The following is an 18,682-nucleotide window of genomic DNA, read 5'->3' as shown; positions in this document are numbered from 1 at the left end:
TGACAAGGCTGATCAGGACAGCCTGCAGACATTTTGAACCACTACAATTCATTCTTCATAAACACTGAATTCTCTTTTGAGAGAAAGTGTGGGAAAACTTGTTTGTTCTATAAAAACCATTATCTCAGCAGTGCACCACATATAGATTTACAGTGACTTTTTCTTCTAGTAGCTTGGCATATTGATCTTTGGTCACTGCACCGTACAGTAGCCCATCATCAGTGAACTGCTAAACTGGCATTTCTCTTTTAGAACAAGGTAACAGTGAAATCCTAGCTTGTTAATGTGAGTTTCCCCATTGATTTCTGTAACACTGGGACTTTTTATAGTATGAAAAAGTTTTACAGGCTAGAATAGCTACATGTTAATTACTCTGTGATACCTACACATTTCTAGAAACAGAATGTGTAATTCATGTAATTTCATTTTTTGGATAATTGATGGCATTTTCTGAAGAGAAAAACATGAATAAGTAGGTAAAAAGCTGAATAAATTCAAGTAAGTGCACAAGACAAGAAATACATGTCTGTCACTGGTGCTAAAGTTAATAAAAGATTATTTTAAAAGACAAGTTGGAAGACTAAGGAATGAGATCATCAGATCTTTAACACAGGAAGAATGAATGACAGTGAAGAGGAACAGCTGAATAAGAATGTAAACTATGCATATGGAATATGTGGGGTTTTTCTAAACATGTGGGACACATCTTTTCCATAGTGCCCATACAGAGCTTTCAGTAACCTGGAGTCAACCCCCATTTAAAGATAAATCATGTTGTCTCTCAAAATAAACACAACAATGTAGAAAGAGACTGTAAGTCTTTTGTCTTTAAGAAACACAGGTGTGAAAGTGATGCAGCCAAGTATTTTTTATACCTTATACAAACAGCAAGTATTTTTAATGCAGATGAAGGAAAGAAAATGTTAAAAGCTAAAACCATGAGTATTCACTATGAGGTTAAATGTAGTACAGGCAAATCAGGAGGCCTTTCAGAGTTTCACATCAGTCTTATAAAACAAACGTTGTTCCTGTAAAGCCCATGTCAATCTAAAGAAAGAAGAGAACATTTGTCTAAAGTGCTTCTCAGTTGCACAGAGACAGACATTAAGTAGTACAGTATCATTTTGAAAGATAAACCTATTTCTCAAAGAAAGTCACGGATGTCTACATTATTAAATTGCCTTTTGTGGAAACTTTTGGAAGAGTTCTTGATGTTCATTGTGTGCTAGCTATTCTCATTTTGGAACTGGCGGGGTTTGTAAATCCAAGAATGCCAAACACTGTACAATATAATATCATTTATAGTGTTTCCAGTAAGGGGGAAAAAGATTTTCTGAAGAATTAAAATCAAGTCAACGCTCCGTTATCTGCATTGAAAACAGACTGGAAGAAGCTCACTTTCCCAGGCTGAGGAAGAATTTAATTCCGCTGCTTCTGAACCTTGGGTGTGCCACCTGTGACCATCTTTCCCAGAACTGCTCAATGCGCACACTGTGCAAACACATGGAGCCAGTTCAGGTGCTGCATCTGAGTCCACCTGATCCTGTAAGACATTTTTGAACCAGAAGTGCCGGCAGGGCATGGCAGGCATGCTCAAACTGGCTTCACTTCAGCACATTGCCAGACAAGTTATGTCCTGTTTGGCTTCTCCAGAAGCCACATTCTGGCAGCACTCCAGAGCTGGTATCACCTTGCTGGACCTGAGCTGGTCTGGTCTATATCAGTTTTTTTTTTTTTCTCTGCTCATGGTACCCGTAACCCAGGCACTTACATACAAAACCAGGCTGCACATCATGCATGCACAATTCTTTCTTACTTACAGAAATTTTTAGGAAGTGACTTCAGGAGTATTGTCTAAAGTATTTAGTTCCTCTGAAATAAGGAGGAGCTTATTCATTTATCATTGAAGTAAGCTTCAGAACTTGCAAAAAGAAAAAAGTCCTGTTCTGCATAAACAGAAAAGGGAATTATGCCAGGAAGCAACACCTGAGAATAACCACTGGACAACCATTGCATGTCAGAGCAGCTGGAATCTTGTCTCAAAGAAGGTTTAGCTCCTTTGTGCCAATGTATTAGTCTTAAGTGACAAGCAGAACAGGCCTAGGAAGTAAGGCATAATACTTTTCTCCAGCTGTTTTCAATGAGGCATGTGAAAAAGAAAACTTTACAAAAACTAAGCATATAGATAGAACCAAAAATTTCTTAAGTCAACTCTTAATTCTGTTTTTGTTAGCTTTATCATTTGCTGGCATCACAAGGCACACATAGATAATATTGCCTGTCTTTTTGTACATAAGAGTATTGTTAATTGCTATGTCATTAAAAATTGTGGTAGGAAAAGGAGAATTTGTCTTCAGTTGACCTTGCCTTTTGATCCCTTCAATTTCAGCTAAACCTAAAGGTAGGATGAGAGAAGCATAGCACATGACTACATGACTACAGACCTCAAATTTCAGGGAAAGAAGCATTTTGGTAAAGGATCACCACTGAGTGAAAAGATGCAGTATGAATTTAACTATATTGCCAGGGAGTCCATGCAGGGGAGAGATACTATAAATGAAAACCCAGAATATAGTAGGGCTCATAAGATTTGCAGGTTGCAGAACTGCTTTGTTTTCTGTCAGAGAGAGCATATTCTTAGTTTAAATCTATTTATTGGGCACATCTGCTGCCTCCAGTCACTGCAGTGATGGGGACCTCATCTACCTGTAATGAATCAGCAGATACCATGTACTGGAGAAAAAAGAAAGGGGAGGAAAATTTGTTTTCTTAATGACATCCTTGTTAGATGGATGTAAACTGGCTACATCACAATCTAGATTAGGCTAGACTAGCACCAATGTTTTCTAAAAATAAACTTCTTAAATTCACAGATTTTAATTTGGCTGTACTTAGAAACATTAGTCATTTGCCTCGACTTCTGCTGGTATTTCTGATTATCAGTAGTTACTCAGAAACTCAGAACTGCCCTTGCAAGGCAGGTCCACCTTCTCCTGACTTGAGTAGTGTATTTTGCAACCAACATAATTATTTTGGATTTTTTCTTCTAACCTTTTTACTAGGTCACCATCTGTTACAGCAGCTGCATATTTTGTGTGAAGTAGATAGGACACTAATTTTGTATTTAGGAGCATGTACCTGTGAGAACCCAGTGTCCCCTGCTGAGCAAAGACCTTAGCTGAGCACGGAGCCAGTGAGGAGTGCCACCTCCTGAACCACCGCTATTACTCTCTGCAACCCTGGGGCATTTTATTGTTCTTGAAATCAACTGGCATCAGCTGTAGGAGGGACATTAGAAATAACGGTAAGCAATAATGAAATATTTACAAATGTATAATTTGGACAGGGATGTTCAGCACAGTGGGCATGCCAAAGTGCTTCTAGTTTTGGAAGCATTAAGGTTAATCAAATACGAGGTTTGACTCTGCAGTTCTTAACTGAATAAAGACTGTAGATGTTTTTCCTTAAAAGTTACAACAGGATTTGTCCTGAATATCTTAGAAGAATAGATGAACAGAATGATCTGAAAAAGTAAAAGAATTAAATGGCTGATGCCAATATGCAGCTTTCTGTAACAAGCAGATTTAACAGTATCAGTAAAATACGCATGCTGAAGGAATGCTTAACTTTTAACAGATTATGGTAGAATAAATTTGTGCAAAGCCTGCTGGGAAGGTAGCAGTAATACCACTGATTTAGGATGTACTGGACATATTTTTGCAGCAAGTGTCCATAAGGGAGACAATAACTAATCTATTCTTTGTGCAAATAAGGTGATGGGAAGTGAATTGATTGATATTTCTTCATTATATAAAATTATTACTTGTTCAAGAAGATAGCAGTTTGGGGGTTGATGTACCATTTAAAACTATTTTTTGCTGACAAGTAGTAGCTTGTGATACAGATCAGCCACAAAAACATCTCCTCTCCCTCTCCCTGCCCTTCTTTTAACTTGAAATAACAAGTGTGTAACAGACTTCACCAGCAGTTTACAGTCTTAACCACTTTCTCAACGACCTTGATCAACAAGTAGATACAGTTATGGCTGTGTATGCCAGACATATCTATGGAGAATGAATTACCCTTATGCAGAAGTCTGTCTCGTCTATTTTTTATAGATACATAAACAGTGTATATAAAAAGGTATATATTTCCAAAGGTATATACATAAACAAAAAATATATGAACAATTATATACATTTGTATATATTACTAATAGTAGTTAACTTTTAAGCAGTTTAGGAAATCAACTTGACTGTACAGCACCTCACGATATTCCAACCTGCTTTTAATAATAGAAAAAAAAATGCAGATTTTCACTCAGGTGTACAAATTAAGAGGACTTCACTGCATCTGGAAGCATTCAAGTGACTGCTGTGAGAGCTAGTTGCAAGTGTGTCAAATGAATACCATGCTGCAAGGGGACTAGTTCTGCTTCAGGCACCTGTGAACCACATTCAGTGACAAGTCTGGAACTTTTTGATAGCTGCATTTTTTTCACAGAAACTATCTGTTCACGTGAATAATCAGTTTCCTTAGTGATATTCCTTTTTTTAAGTAAGAACTCATCAGAAGAAAGCCCCTTTTGTTTTAGCTGCTTTTTCAAATAGTTTCAAATTAGTTCATGACTCCACACTGACTTATTTCATCTGCAGGATGACAAAAGCTTTCTTGATTGCATGCATATAATTTTCTGTTAATGAGAACTCCTGAGATTTCTAACATAAGCAGTGAATTTACAAAAATGGTTTCTTTTTTTAAATTCATTTCATGAAATACTACTAAATTAGGTCAGGCATGAAAGTTTCAGCCTCATATCTCTAGAAAGAACATAACTGTTATCATTCACTAGTAATAATTCATTTTAATAACATTCAGGTTAAATCTTCCGTCATTCCTGTTTGCCTCTATTTAAAACTACTGTAGTATAAATGAAATATTGGTCCTGTGTTTCAGGTAAAGATAAAAGTGAGTCCTCTGACTAAACTGTGTGATTTAAAGGAAAGTTTCACTATGCATTTTATAGAGCCATTAATAAAATTATTTAAAAATCAATAATGAGATTTATGTTGCTTCTCAATATTATTGATTTTTTTAGTGCAAAGAGTAGGTCATATTAGGCACAATATATTTTCTAGTTTCAGTACTGAAAATGGCCTTTTTCTGTCTTTGAATAGCCAATGCTCCAAAAAGAGAAGGAAGAAGATATTTTTTCAAAATGTTAGTTTCCTATCAGTTTTAATTTTCATTTCAGACCTGAAGAATTTGTATGGTGTATCTAGCCATAATTTCTCCTACTATTGCACATACCTTGCAAAAATTGTTCAACAAACTTATATTTCTGTAAAAGAAATAATAAAAGTCCATCATTATTTGACCATTATGCTATGAAGATTTCAGTGCAAATGAACTGTATGTAGCAGCTTTGTGATCATAATCACTGTTCATGCTAAACACAAAAATTATGTTTAAAAAAACCCAACCCTCATTTGTAATATGTAACCAGTGTTAGATTGATTTTCCTCTGGTGGGATAATATTTACAATAGGGTTTACAAGACTTCATTGACCAGCTGGCATTTTCTTTGCCATCTACAGGGGTTTTTCCTCTGTCTTCAAGTGTAACAGAAGTGATTTTAATTAGTCTTTCATTAGAGTTAGTAATTTAATCTTTATGAGATAAATGCAGGATGGCTCTTAGGATGATTGATAAGAATTCAGGTGTAAAACTGGTACCATCAGAGCAGAGATGGTTTGACTCTGCTGGAGTTTGAGCTATCAAATTCCTCCATGGAGAAGTAGACACTACTAGAAAATCAAGATTTTTCTGCTACTAGAAAACTATGGGAAGTAATTTATAAAGTGAAGAGAAATGCCCTCCTTAGGTAATTTCTGTTTCATATAACTTTTTCAACTCTAGATTAATTTAAGCTGTTTGTTATTTCAGGTTGCAGAAGACTTGGTGATGGGGGAAGGCACGTGAAAGAGAAACTAAGCAACAAAAGGCAAAGGTCAGGTAGAACGAATTGTTAGACTTACTAAGAAAGAGTGCTGAATTCCCTTATGCAGGCTAGTCCTCTCAAATAAATTCTTCCTTCAATTTGATTTTGTGGTGCTGTAGTACTGGGCTAGACTCTAGACCAGAGACCAGTAGCATCTGGAAATCCAGTGGTAACTCTCGAAGGTTACTGAGTTACAGTGTCTTTCTTACAAATATTTAGAGAATATGTGTCTGATCTTTATTATCTAAAATCCTATGTATCAACTCTGTATTTCTCAGAGAGAAAGCTGCAGCATCATTCAAGGCTAGTAGGTGGTACTGGATTTTGTAGAAACCAGTTGTAAAACCTGGAAGTTTAGTGGCAGAGACTCAGGTTGCTGTTCTTTAGGTCTGTCCTTGTACTCATCAAAGAACATTCTAGCAGATATTGATACAAAACAGGAAACCTCTTACTACAGCTTTCAACTTATTAAAGGTTTTCCTAGTTGGCAGTATGGGAATAAAAGCTCTTATAAATGGATTGCAGGGGGAAAGAAATACAAGGAGAAAATAGTTATACGAGTTAATGAAGAGTGGATTAAATTAATCAATTTTAAAATAGTTGACATGCTGAATAAACTTGTTTAAGAAAACATGCTGTCTTCCAAAAGATAGAAGGATCAGAATATAATGTAGAACCTGTAAAACAGCTATTGAAATAATACAAATAAAGAAATGCTTGAGAAATTTTAATATTCAATATATTGTCAACATTCACGCTCATTTTAAGATGCCAAAAGAAATCATTAATGAAATTTCTGAACTTCTGAGAATTAGTTTTGTAAAGGCATGAACATAATTCTGTGAAATCTCTGAAAAATGAGAGTAAAGAGAATATGAAAGCAGCATCATCAATCTTTCTTCTAAATTTTAAACCTGAACAATTTAGTGCTACCTGCCATTGTCCATACATTTGCACCAGCTGGCAGTATTGTTCAGACTTGCGCTATGATTCATACACAGAGCACACTCAAAAACTGTGCATGTCAAAGAGATTGTTACTTCTCTTGTAGTTTCCTACTACGAATCTAGGGGAAGGATGGCATATGTAATCAGTTAACTCTGTGTTATGCCAGGGGTGTCAACTGAACAAATAGATGATTTTTTTTCTGTGTTGAATTAGAACAGTGTTATTTCCACAAGTGTCTGCTACATACACAAAGGCAGAAAGTGCTGGCAACTATTTGGAACTTTTAAATTGTGATTTACAAGAAAGTTACTTAGAGTGCTTGGTTGGGAAGTTCTTCACATCTGTGTACCCCAGTCTCCTGTGTTCATTATTCATTGTATTTCTACTCATTGTTCTTTACTAGTGTGATGGGTTAACCCTGGCTGGATGCCAGGTGCCCACCAGAGCCGTTCTATCACTCCCCCTCCTTCTCAGCTGGACAGGGGAGAGAAAATATAACAAAGAGCTTGTGGGTCGAGATAAGGATAGGAGAGATCACTCACCAATTACCGTCACGGGCAAAACAGACTCAGTTTGGGAAAAAATTAACTTGATTTATTACAAATCAACCGGAGTAGGGTAATGAGAAATAAAACCAAGTCTCAGAACACCTTCCCTCCACCCCTCCCTTCTTCCCGGGCACAACTTCACTCCCAGATTCTCTACCAACCCCCCAGCGGCACAGGGGGACGGGGATGGGGTTTACGGTCAGTTCATCACACGTTATTTTCTGCCGCTTCATCCTCCTCAGGGGGAGGACTCATCACACTCTTCCCCTGCTCCAGCGTGGGGTCCCACCCACGGGAGACAGTCCTCCACGAACTTCTCCAACGTGGGTCCTTCCCACGGGCTGCAGTTCTTCACGAACTGCTCCAGCATGGGTCCTTTCCACGGTGTGCAGTCCTTCAGGCACAGACTGCTCCAGCGTGGGTCCCCCACGGGGTCACAAGTCCTGCCAGAAAACCTGCTCTGTGGGCTCCTCTCTCCACAGATCCGCAGGTCCTGCCAGGAGCCTGCTCCAGCATGGGGTTCCCACGGGGTCACAGCCTCCTTCGGGAACCCACCTGCTCTGGCGTGGGGTTCTCCACGGGCTGCAGGTGGATATCTGCTCCACCGTGGACCTCCATGGACTGCAGGGGGACAGCCTGCCTCACCATGGTCTTCACCACGGGCTGCAGGGGAATCTCTGCTCCGGCGCCTGGAGCATCTCATCCCCCTCCTTCTTCACTGACCTTGGTGTCCGCAGGGTTGTTTCTCTTACATGTTCTCACTCCTCTCTCCGGCTGCCGAATACCGCCGTCCCAACTTTTTTTCCTTCTTAAAAATGTTATCACAGAGGCATTACCACTATCGCTGATTGGGTCGGCCTTGGCCGGCGGCGGGTCTGTCTTAGAGCCGGCTGGTATGGGCTCTGTCGAACACAGGGGAAGCTTCCAGCAGCTTCTTACAGAAGCCACCCCTGTAACCCCCCCCCCGCTACCAAAACCTTGCCACACAAAGCCAATACAACTAGTTATCATCTCCTAAGAGTCCAGTTTGTGGGCATCATGTCAGTAGACAAGAACATTTGTCATTTTGGCTCCTTCTTTTTGTTTTAGTCTTTTTTTTTTCCTTTGTTTTCATCCTTTAAGGTCTTACTAGAAAATGCTTTAAATCTGTTCAGGTCAACAACAGAAAAAGAGTATCCCTCATTTGAATAGTTTTGGCTGAATGATGAGTACATGACACATCATAAAAAGATCAGAAGCGGTCTACCTGCTATTCCATAATTATTGAAGTAGATCTCAAGTTCTGTGTTTATAAGTTGTAACTACCTGAATTAAATTATAGCAATTAAATATATTTTAATTTAAGAAACATGTAAAAGTTGAAAAAAAATCACTCATACACTGCAAAAATAGGTCCAGCCATGATTAATGCAACGTCATGTTTGTGAATGGATAAATAATTAATTATTCAGTGAAATAAGTGGTCTGACTGAATATTCACAGATATTCTGTTACATGCAAATTAAGTAAATATAAATCTGGGGTAATGTTACCAATATGGCTATTTTTTAAAGTGTCTATGTGAGAAAATAGATTTGTGAGGAAAAGAGCAAGGTGAGGTCAAGCTGTGGAAAAGGCAATCAAAACCTCTGAGAGGGCGAATGAAATGAAATTTGATCATTCTCACATCCTGACAAGAAGGAAAGATTTTGTTTATCTTTTTATTGGCGTTTCTTTAAAAATCTCACAGTTGCCTGAAAATGTGGTTGTTAATGGTACCTGAATACTATGGTGACAACAATGCTATCTTAAATCCACACACCAACAGCCTAGGGTAGTATATGAGGAGCTCAGATGCCTTGGAATTGATTGATTACGGAAACATCACCTGTTAAAATGTCAGAAGGAAGCCACATTATGTACATCCTTTGACTCTTTCAGAACTTTCTTGTGTTGGATAACTTCATCATCATTTTGCACAGAGAAATGTGATTTTTTTTTCTCTTTTGTTCCTTAAGACAATTGTATGAATAGTAAGGTTACATATGTACACAGTTTTTATGGTTTGCTTCTCAAGGTCCTATTTAATTCATTTAGAAAGGTCTGACAACTGATGATGAATGACATAAGATGCATTACCAAGCAGGCAATCATTGCTTTTGACTTGATAGAACAATTGGGGAAGGGGGGAATCTGGTGGGTTTTTATTTTGTTTTTTCTTTTTTCTTATTTTGACACTAATACTCATTTAATATACCGTGCTCAGTGTTCCGTAGTTATTCCACAGATAACATCTGTGAAAATCCCACATCACTCTTGAATGACCCAAAGAGGACAGGACACACCAGATTTCATATTCCAGATCTTTTTGAACCAAAGTCTGAGCAAGTTTTAGAGTGAAATGAAATGTGGCACCTTCTGTGAACTGCATGAGAAGTAAGGGGAGGGGGGGTAAAGCTGCTTGTTTTCTTTAGTATCTCCTTTTTATGACATATTTCTCCCTCTGTAACAAGCATTTACATTTTGAGAAGCCAGAAGTCAAGTCATTTTCTATAAACATGTACTGGTAGGGAGGTGTGAACTCCTTTGACATCATTCTGATCCTATTTGAATGTCAGTGGTTGAAAGTTCACTGCTACTGTTCTGAACCCTTTAAGGAAAACTGAAGTCAAAGAGAAGAAGCAGACAGAAAAGTTCAAAGGGGGAAAAAAGGAGGAAGGAGAATGAGGGGAAGCAATAAAGAGCTCTCAAGTAAAGCATGGTCAATGGGAAGACTCAAGAAGAAATAGCGAGGTAACAAGGTGATAATGACTGACATTCTCAATTTTCAATGAAATGTAGATACCTGCTATAGAGGTTATCCTTTTATTCCTGTCTATTCATATAGGTCACATCCTATGCTGCTCTACCTTCCCTGTGAGTAGGATAGAGAAGTTTTTGCAGGAAGTAGCTAAGTTTTCCATTAAAGAGAATATTTAAATAGTGTATTTTTTGTAATTTTTAATATATTATATATATGTATGCATATATATATATACACACATATATATTATATGTATATGTGCATAGAATCGTAGAATCATTTAGGTTGGAAAAGACCTTTAAGATAATCCAAGTCCAGCCACAAACCTGGCACTGCCAAGTCCACCACTAAACCATGTCCCTAAGCACCACATCTACATGTCTTTTCAATACCTCCAGGGATGGTGACTCCACCACTTCCCTGGGCAGCCTGTTCCAGTGCTTGACAACCCTTTTGGTGAAGAAATTTTTCCTAATATCTAACCTAAACCTCCCCTGCCACAACTTGAGGCCGTTTCCTCTCGTCCTATCTCTTGGTACTTGGGAGAAGAGACTGACACCCACCTCGCTACAACCTCCTTTCAGGTAGTTGTAAAGAGCGATAAGGTCTCCCTTCAGCCTCCTTTTCTCCAGGCTAAACAACCCCAGTTCCCTCAGCTGCTCCTCATAGGACTTGCATATATATGTATACATGTATATAATTTATATATATTTATATATAATGTATTTTGTATGGTATATGCATATATGTATAAAAACCACCAATATTCTCACTTTTATTAACTGATGCCATTTTAGAATGCTGAATTGTTGCCTGGGACTATTGCCCTGTTTCAGGGCCTATTTTTTAAGACAATGTCTGGATAACAAATAACAGGTAGCAACTTCTATGTATGTATGCTGGCAGTTTTAGGGTAATGTAGAGCTAAATAAAAGTTTGTACTTTGTAAACGTTATTCTGAAAACAATGCAAATACAAGTCTAAAACATATTGCTGGAATTGACATACTAATTATATACTATTTTATGTTATAATACATTAGTATATATTTAATGTGATCATTATTTATATTATGTTCTTTATGATTCATATGTTCTCATAATAGCAATTTCGAATACTACAGAGGTGATATATTTTACAAGCTTGAAAGAGACCGTGATTTCTGCAAACTAACAAAATAACGCCAATTTAAAAGAAATAGTCTATTACATGTTACTTTATTTTATAACAGAGAGTGGACCCCTATGGTGGGTAAATCACTTTTCTACATACATTTCCAAGGTAGTATGTAGCTCTGAGAGTGCCTACTGAGTGTAACACTGCCAGCTCCTGGTTATCAGAATTATTTCTTCAGGTAAATTAGCAGGGAAATGAAAAAATAACTTACACTTCTATGTCCTCTGTTTGGCACTAAGTGTAACAATTCTGTTTACCATGCATTTTATGACTCCACCTAATAATCAGCAAAACTGAATTCTTGAACAGCTGTTAAGTCAGGCTGAAAGAAGAGGTATTTGAAAGAGTTGAGCTCACTCTAGTTGTTGAGTGTAACTGGAAACAACAAAAAAACCCCATCATGTCTCAAAGGCTTTTAGTCCTAAGAGTCGTAATGCTCGATGGAGTGGTAAACGAGTGTCAGGGCATTAGGGTGATTTTATACTTTCCATATTTCAAAGGAGAGTGGAGTTCTTTGCTTGACTGGTGAGACAAGACCTCTCAACCTGAAAAAGGAGGTCTCAGTAGAGATAAAGTTGAGAACTTCAGCTGTATGTCATTTGAACTGATTGAAACACTGTCTTGTTTTAGCTTGGTTTAAAGACACTAAACATTAACCTACAATGCCCCCCCCAAGAAAGAAGTGCTGTACTCACAACAACTATAGAGGGTTAAATCATGTTGAAATCAGCTGACTTACTATTCAAGTGGAAGACAGGAACGTTCTTTTTTTCAACGTTTCCTGTAAAGTACGTGAACTGATCCATCACTCGTCTAATTTCTTAAATTATTTTAGAGTTTGAGAATAGCATTTTAATTACATTCCTCATTTACCTAATTTAGTTAATCAAATATTAAAATATTCCTATGACTGATACTGCAACAATATGAAAGCATTTAGCATCAAATATCACTTAATTAAAAGCAAGATTTAATTTTTCATACTCCTTCTGTGTTTCACAGTAAGCAACCAAAATACTGGAGAATCGCTAACAACAAAAGGTATTGATTCAGGTTTCACATTTTCTTCTAGCATGTGGTAAATGCTACTGCATTATATAATACCAGGAGACAAGAGGTAAAGCAATTTTTTATATCATATTTATATCCACCAGTCTAAAATAAATTATTTTTAGAAAAAAGTTATTTGTAGAAAACAAACAGCATTAGACAAAGTGGCTTAATACAGAAGCCTCAAGCTGACATTCATCAGCCTCTACCAGAAGGAAAGGTAATTCTAGCTTTCTCTGCTTACTGTTGAAAGTTTGCAGTGCTGTCCAATGGCTACGTCTACCACTAGAGCTTGTAACACTTCTCAGACTCCAAAATGCCTTAGTAATCTTTGTATCTACTCTTTAGAATTTCTAGGTCTAGCTGAGTTTGGCCTATTGGGAAATTGGGCTCTGTAATTATGTTGTTTTCATGTGAGAGTGATTCTTGGAATCCAAATATCTCCCCTCTGTCTTGTCTAACGTTGTACATGACCCAAACTGTCTCTCTTCAGAGGCCTTCCTGTGGATTGTTTTGGGGTCTGCCTTTAGACTATTGACAATTACTTTTGTGTCATTCATTTATTCTAAAACAGAGCCTAAAAATGAAAGGTTCCTACCTATGTAGAGACTTGTCAGGACCCTGATGGTGAACAGTTTCTTTCATTTTCATTGCACTAGCACATAAAGCTGTTGAGGGTGACAATGGAAAGTTAGAATTGGCTGGCAGGTTGGTTAGAGGAAGAGGAACCCTATGATACACTTAGCAGTGATTTTGTCAAATGTTGTATAAAAAGTAGTGATGCATGTAGCAGTAAACATGAGATAATGATACACATTCATATCAGGATGGAAATTTACTTAATTAAAAGAGAATAATTTGAAGTCACTGGAAAAACTGATGGAGTATAGAAGCTGTGAAGACTTTTTTCCTGTTTCTCAACTGAGACAGCATTGGCTGGCCAGACATAATACAGCACCATATATGCCAGCTAGGTACAAGATTGTTGCTAACTCTGGAGAACTGCTTGTTCTGCAGCAAGAAAGCTAGATGATAAGCTACGTAGTGTGGTATGAATTTAGTTGCTTGAAAAATGAAAACTGGTTTGAGAACTCTGATACATGGATTTCAAGATAACAGTGAAGAAAAAATCATGGTAGTTGCCCAGATGTCTTGATTTAAACTTGGCTCATCTAGCAAAACTGTTGCAGGCATCAGTGTGTCATGATTTCATTCAATAAATGCATAACAAGAGTATTATTAGGAAATAAGCTGGAGCATTTTGGAACAGAACAGTTCAATAAGGCCATAGAGGGAAGATTAACCTCAGGTAGAAGAGTTAGTAATAGTTGCAAGTAACTTCTTACTGGCCAGTCTAAAGTCTGAAATATTTGCTTGTTTCATTCATCTTGGGAGAGATATAGGACATAAAATCTACTATTTTTTGACATTTTGCTAACGCTCAAGTATTAGACAATGTACATGAAGATCTAAACAATAAATGCTGGCTTTTGATAACTGGGTTGTAGGGGGTTGAGGTTTTCTTCACAAGATTAGTTATCAGAAGAATATAAAAGGCAAAAATGGAATCAGTCTGAATTCCTTTTTGACATAAAAGAGAGAGATTACTTATTTAAATCACATTTTCTAAAAGTAATTCATGATAAACTGCTACTTAGAACACTAACATGCCAGTTAAATATAACTGATTACTGTAATCCCTTATATTAACCTGGTGACTACATATTTTGTAATAAGCATTAGATTTAAAAGTAGCAAGAATGCCAAAAGAATCTTTGCCAGTAAAATAAGAACTCATGCACAGAATCCATAAAGGTTTTCTTTAGTTAAGTGGTAATTTTCTGATAATACCCACATTTTGTAGCATTTTGTCAGAGTATCCTGATACATTTTAATTTTTCATGTAATTATACCTTATTTCATTTAGCACAGGGATGCTTTGTCTGTGGAATGAAAAAGAATGAGCAAATGTCACTTTAGAAAGCCTGCAACCTCAAGATTCACCTGCAGAAATAATACTGGCAGCTTTGCTACTAGTCTACTTTCAACATCTTCCATCCAAAAAATAGACTGCAGTGTATTTCCCATATGGAAATACTCCATGGTGCTAGCTGAAAAACAAGACCAAAATCCCCAAACATCTACCTATTAAGCTCTGTCTTTATAACTATATGCCTTCTTCTGTTTCTTTTTACTAGCCGTTATTGTACTTTTACCTCTCAAGAGAAATTATCCAAAGTCTTCATTGCTTCCACCCTGAGTTTTAACTGTTACTTTAACCATTGCACCAGTCCCAATTCTAAACCCAAATTTTGATGTTCTTTTAAAATAATCAAAGTTCAGTGGATTTTCATGTTTAGAGATGCATTACAAGAGACACCAAAAATGGTACTGATTTAGGCTACAATTTCATGACAGGGTCCATGGATGTAAATTGTGTGTCAGGTTTGTTTAAGTACCAAAATCGTCTGCGGTCGTACATTGCTTGAATATGCATCACCAAGGCAGTTTGATACAAGGTGGCTTTTCGATGGCAGAGGAGGCTATTCGAGAGCAAATGACAGTAATTTGTTCCGAATAGTACTGAAGTCTGCAGTTATGAGTACATATCACAGCCTCAGCATTAGACTCAGAGAGGTGTTGGATTCACTAGTGTCTCTGCTAGGCTGACATTTAAAATGTTTCTCTGCCCTACTGTCTACTAATAAAATCCTTAAGTGCTTGAGTATTTTTCAGAGGGAAGATGAGAATACTAAATACCCTGAAGTTTGGGAGATTCACATGGAAACAACCAAGTTCTAACTCTGGCTTCAGTTGATATTTCGTTATTAACGCAAAGTCCACCAGCTTCCACAGGTCTGTTTCAGAATACTAATGCTGCAGTACACTGGTAAGAATCTGATATTCTGGCAGATACAAAATACACATTTCAAGCCTCCTCGAGATTAGACAGGGAGCTAAATCCTAAATTTGGACTTATTTTTTTCTAACTCTTTAATGGTTCTGATCATTGGATTAATCGATATGAAGCTTCTCAGGTGTTTTATGAGAGCGTACAGTATCTGGCTTAGACCCAGCTTGGGGTGAATCCTCAACACTCTGAATCCTCTGTGAAAATGGGTACCTTTCTTCAGCCCAGAATTAAGTATCAACATGTCTAAGACAGGATGGGCTTAGGCCTCCATTTCCATCCTGTTAATGCAAGTGACTACCTACAGACTGGTTACTGTAGCAAGTAAGCATATCTTGCAATCTCTGTGGATACCACAGAAAAAATTTGGTACCTATTTCAGGACTGTGATTTCCACTAGGGATCAGGGAACTAATGAATATGTGTTCCCTGCAATTTAGTCTATGTTTTAGTAATACCAAAAAAAGTCTATATTTAATTTCTCTGCATTTTTCAAAGGATATTTTGCTTGCCAGATTTTCCTTGTGCCTGTTCGTCACCTTCTAATATCCATTATTTGAAATTGCTAAGTACAAAACTAGAAATATTTCTTGTAGACATTTAGCACAGCTGAGCAAATACTTCACAAAAGTGAATAATTTAATAGCTTTTAACCTCTTTGCTCACAATTGTCTGTGAATATATTACTTTCCTCAAAATACAGTTTTTATTCATTTTTCCCGCAAAGATACAGCTATACAATGTAGTATAAGATGTAACTAAAGTATATTTACATTGATTTACCTGCTTGACATTACTCTGTTTGACTATGCAGAGCTAAATTAAAAAAGAGGGTGTTAGGAAAAGTAATCTGGAAACAAATCAGTGGTTGGGAGGCAGGAGAGTGTTTTGTGACTTTGTGATATTAAGAAAATAATGACTGGGCAGGTAGAAGGAAAATATCAAGAATTGGAAATAAACATTAATTTTAGTGAACATCTACTTACAGCCTGACTAGCCAGCATGCAGATACTTGAGTTGGCAGGGCAAAAAATAGTACGTGTGAAAAGAGCTATCCTAATTGTACAGAGGTTCCATGGTAATGTGGGATTCACATAAACACAGGGAAAACAAATGTCCTAGAGCAAGCTACAAGATCTGTCTCTTGTGAGAGCTAGGTAACACAGAAGATCTAGCTCAGGTACGTAGGCTGGACAATACAGTCTATCTTGGCATATAGAGGGAAGGTAAAAAGTTCTATTACAAGAATGATATGCACTCCAACAAGATTGCAATAAGAAGTCTCTGTCAGCACAACAGTACAGCGAGGACAGGGTGCCTCACAAATTATGAACTTCAGCTGGATCACAGAGTGTAAATTTTACTGGAGAGGGAAACTTGAAAGGTAAAGAGATCACAAGTGCAGCTTGTCTCTGAACTATGACAGAAGTTATGTTTAGAACTAGAAATAAATCTGAATTTGCCTTTGAATATTATTTAGGTGACAAAGGTGATAAATGAATAGGAGCATAAAGGTGCATCCTCATCGCAGAATTTCATATTGATGGTTTCTAAATCTAGGAATGTTTTCCTCTACTATGAACAGAGTACGTGCGCATACTGCCTGTATACTACAGACAAATGTAACTGAGAGGCAAAAGACAGTGGGTTTTTAACCCCTATGGGTTGTATTATTTGTTAAACACAGGAGTAATTTAAATTATTTTCTAACTAATAAATGTATACTGACTGCCTCAGGAGAATATATAGATCTTGGGAGCTAGAGGAAGAATATACAGATTGTAATGACAGCATAATGAATGTAAAGACGTAACTTTTTGAGACTCCTTATATATAGATGAGAGTTTGGTATAGTTAAGAATACCTATGTATTTTTGACCTTTCTTTGAAATACAGAAATGGTGCTTAGATACGAAATTCATTATGGTCTGCAGTGAGACACAGCTATTCATTTTTAAACTGATTAATTTAGGTTAGCATTGATGAAAGACTTCATAGGACTAAATATAGAGATATTATGCGCAAGTAATACTGTTTTATAAGCAGGTATCACCTGCCTAACTAAGCATTTATAGGTAGGCATTTTGTCAAGTTTTTCTGTATACAAAATAACTATTAAGTAGAAATTGTAAAAATGAAATTAATTGTGTTATTCCATACATGGAACACGGTTTTTCATCTTTGTAATGAAACGTGCTTCATTAGAAGCACAGATATGATTAAAGAACCATAATTCTGAAGAACAAATGGACAGAAGCATGCAGGCTATTCTTCACTATATGAAAAATTATAAAGAAAATGGCATCTATGGGTTTATCTAATAGTTTCTTGTAAACTATAAAAGGCAGGAATATGTAATCATCAGCTGGGCAGTCCTTCAGGAAAATTATCTGGATTTGCACAGACTGGGACCATCATTGGGAGTTTCAGCCTCAACAGCAGAGTTTGGAAATTACAGGGGATGGAACAGGTTTTAATCCTAGAGATTAGACATGGAGTTTAGATCATTTAGTGAAAACTGCTGTGCTGTGGCTATTTTGTGTTTATTGTGTAAATAAATTAAGAAAAATAGCCATCAGAGATACCTGGTATCATCACAAAGTCACTACAAAATTAAAGCATGAAGAGAAATGTTATGTTAAGTCATTCTCTTGGGTAGCAAGCATAAATCAAATTGGGTGCATCTCCACTGAGAAGAGACAGAGTGCACTTCTCATGTTTGTGTGTTACATGCTCTTAAATTTGCTGATTAACAAAGAACTGGTCCTCTTCTGTACTAAGTCTCAGCTGTAAATCTCAAAGGATTAACGTGCACATCTAATGGGACACTATCACCAACATAACTGACTTGTTATGACTAATAATATCTATAGTTTCGTAGCACTATTACCTTTATTAACTGCATTTACTGAATGATGCTGAACCCCCACAAAAGTGAGTCCTGAGAGCGCTTTTCTAAAACAAAAAAACAGAAACAAAATGGCCTATTAGCCGTTCTAGCAGGATGTTTTAAAATGATAAAGTAAGAATATTTTGCAGTTCTCTTTACATTGTTTCTAGTGAAGTGATATATGCAAAATATAATAAATTAAAAATTTTAGCTTATAATTGGTTTACTGTATAGACAAAATTTAAGAATAGCAGATAATGTATTTGTAACACAAAACTCAGGATTAACTTCAGTGTTTAGAAAAATGATAAAAATTATTAACTCTGTAAAATTATTACTTTATGTACACTATGTCTCTTGGAGCATCTAGAATCCA

The 18,682-nt window shown here is 36.8% G+C and overlaps 1 protein-coding gene across 9 annotated transcripts in view; it reads left to right on the top strand.

The window, feature by feature from the left end:
* Positions 1-18,682, top strand: part of B3GALT1 (beta-1,3-galactosyltransferase 1) — a 219,785-nt gene that overhangs the window by 40,948 nt on the left and 160,155 nt on the right. For 2 of the 9 annotated variants that reach the window (XM_052791522.1, XM_052791520.1), the window contains exon 2: positions 5,947-6,010. The exons of 6 other annotated variants lie outside the window; for them this stretch is intronic. The gene's annotated coding sequence lies outside the window, so the exon portion shown is untranslated. Of the gene's footprint in view, positions 1-1,740; positions 3,305-5,946; positions 6,011-18,682 lie in introns of those variants that run through there. One more of the 9 variants, XM_052791521.1, reaches the window with a different exon arrangement.

Source organism: Harpia harpyja, chromosome 7 (assembly GCF_026419915.1).
Source record: "Harpia harpyja isolate bHarHar1 chromosome 7, bHarHar1 primary haplotype, whole genome shotgun sequence".
In the NCBI taxonomy this organism is placed as follows: domain Eukaryota; kingdom Metazoa; phylum Chordata; class Aves; order Accipitriformes; family Accipitridae; genus Harpia; species Harpia harpyja.
Note: the sequence above shows the minus strand (reverse complement) of the source record. Positions and strands in the feature narration are given on the sequence as shown.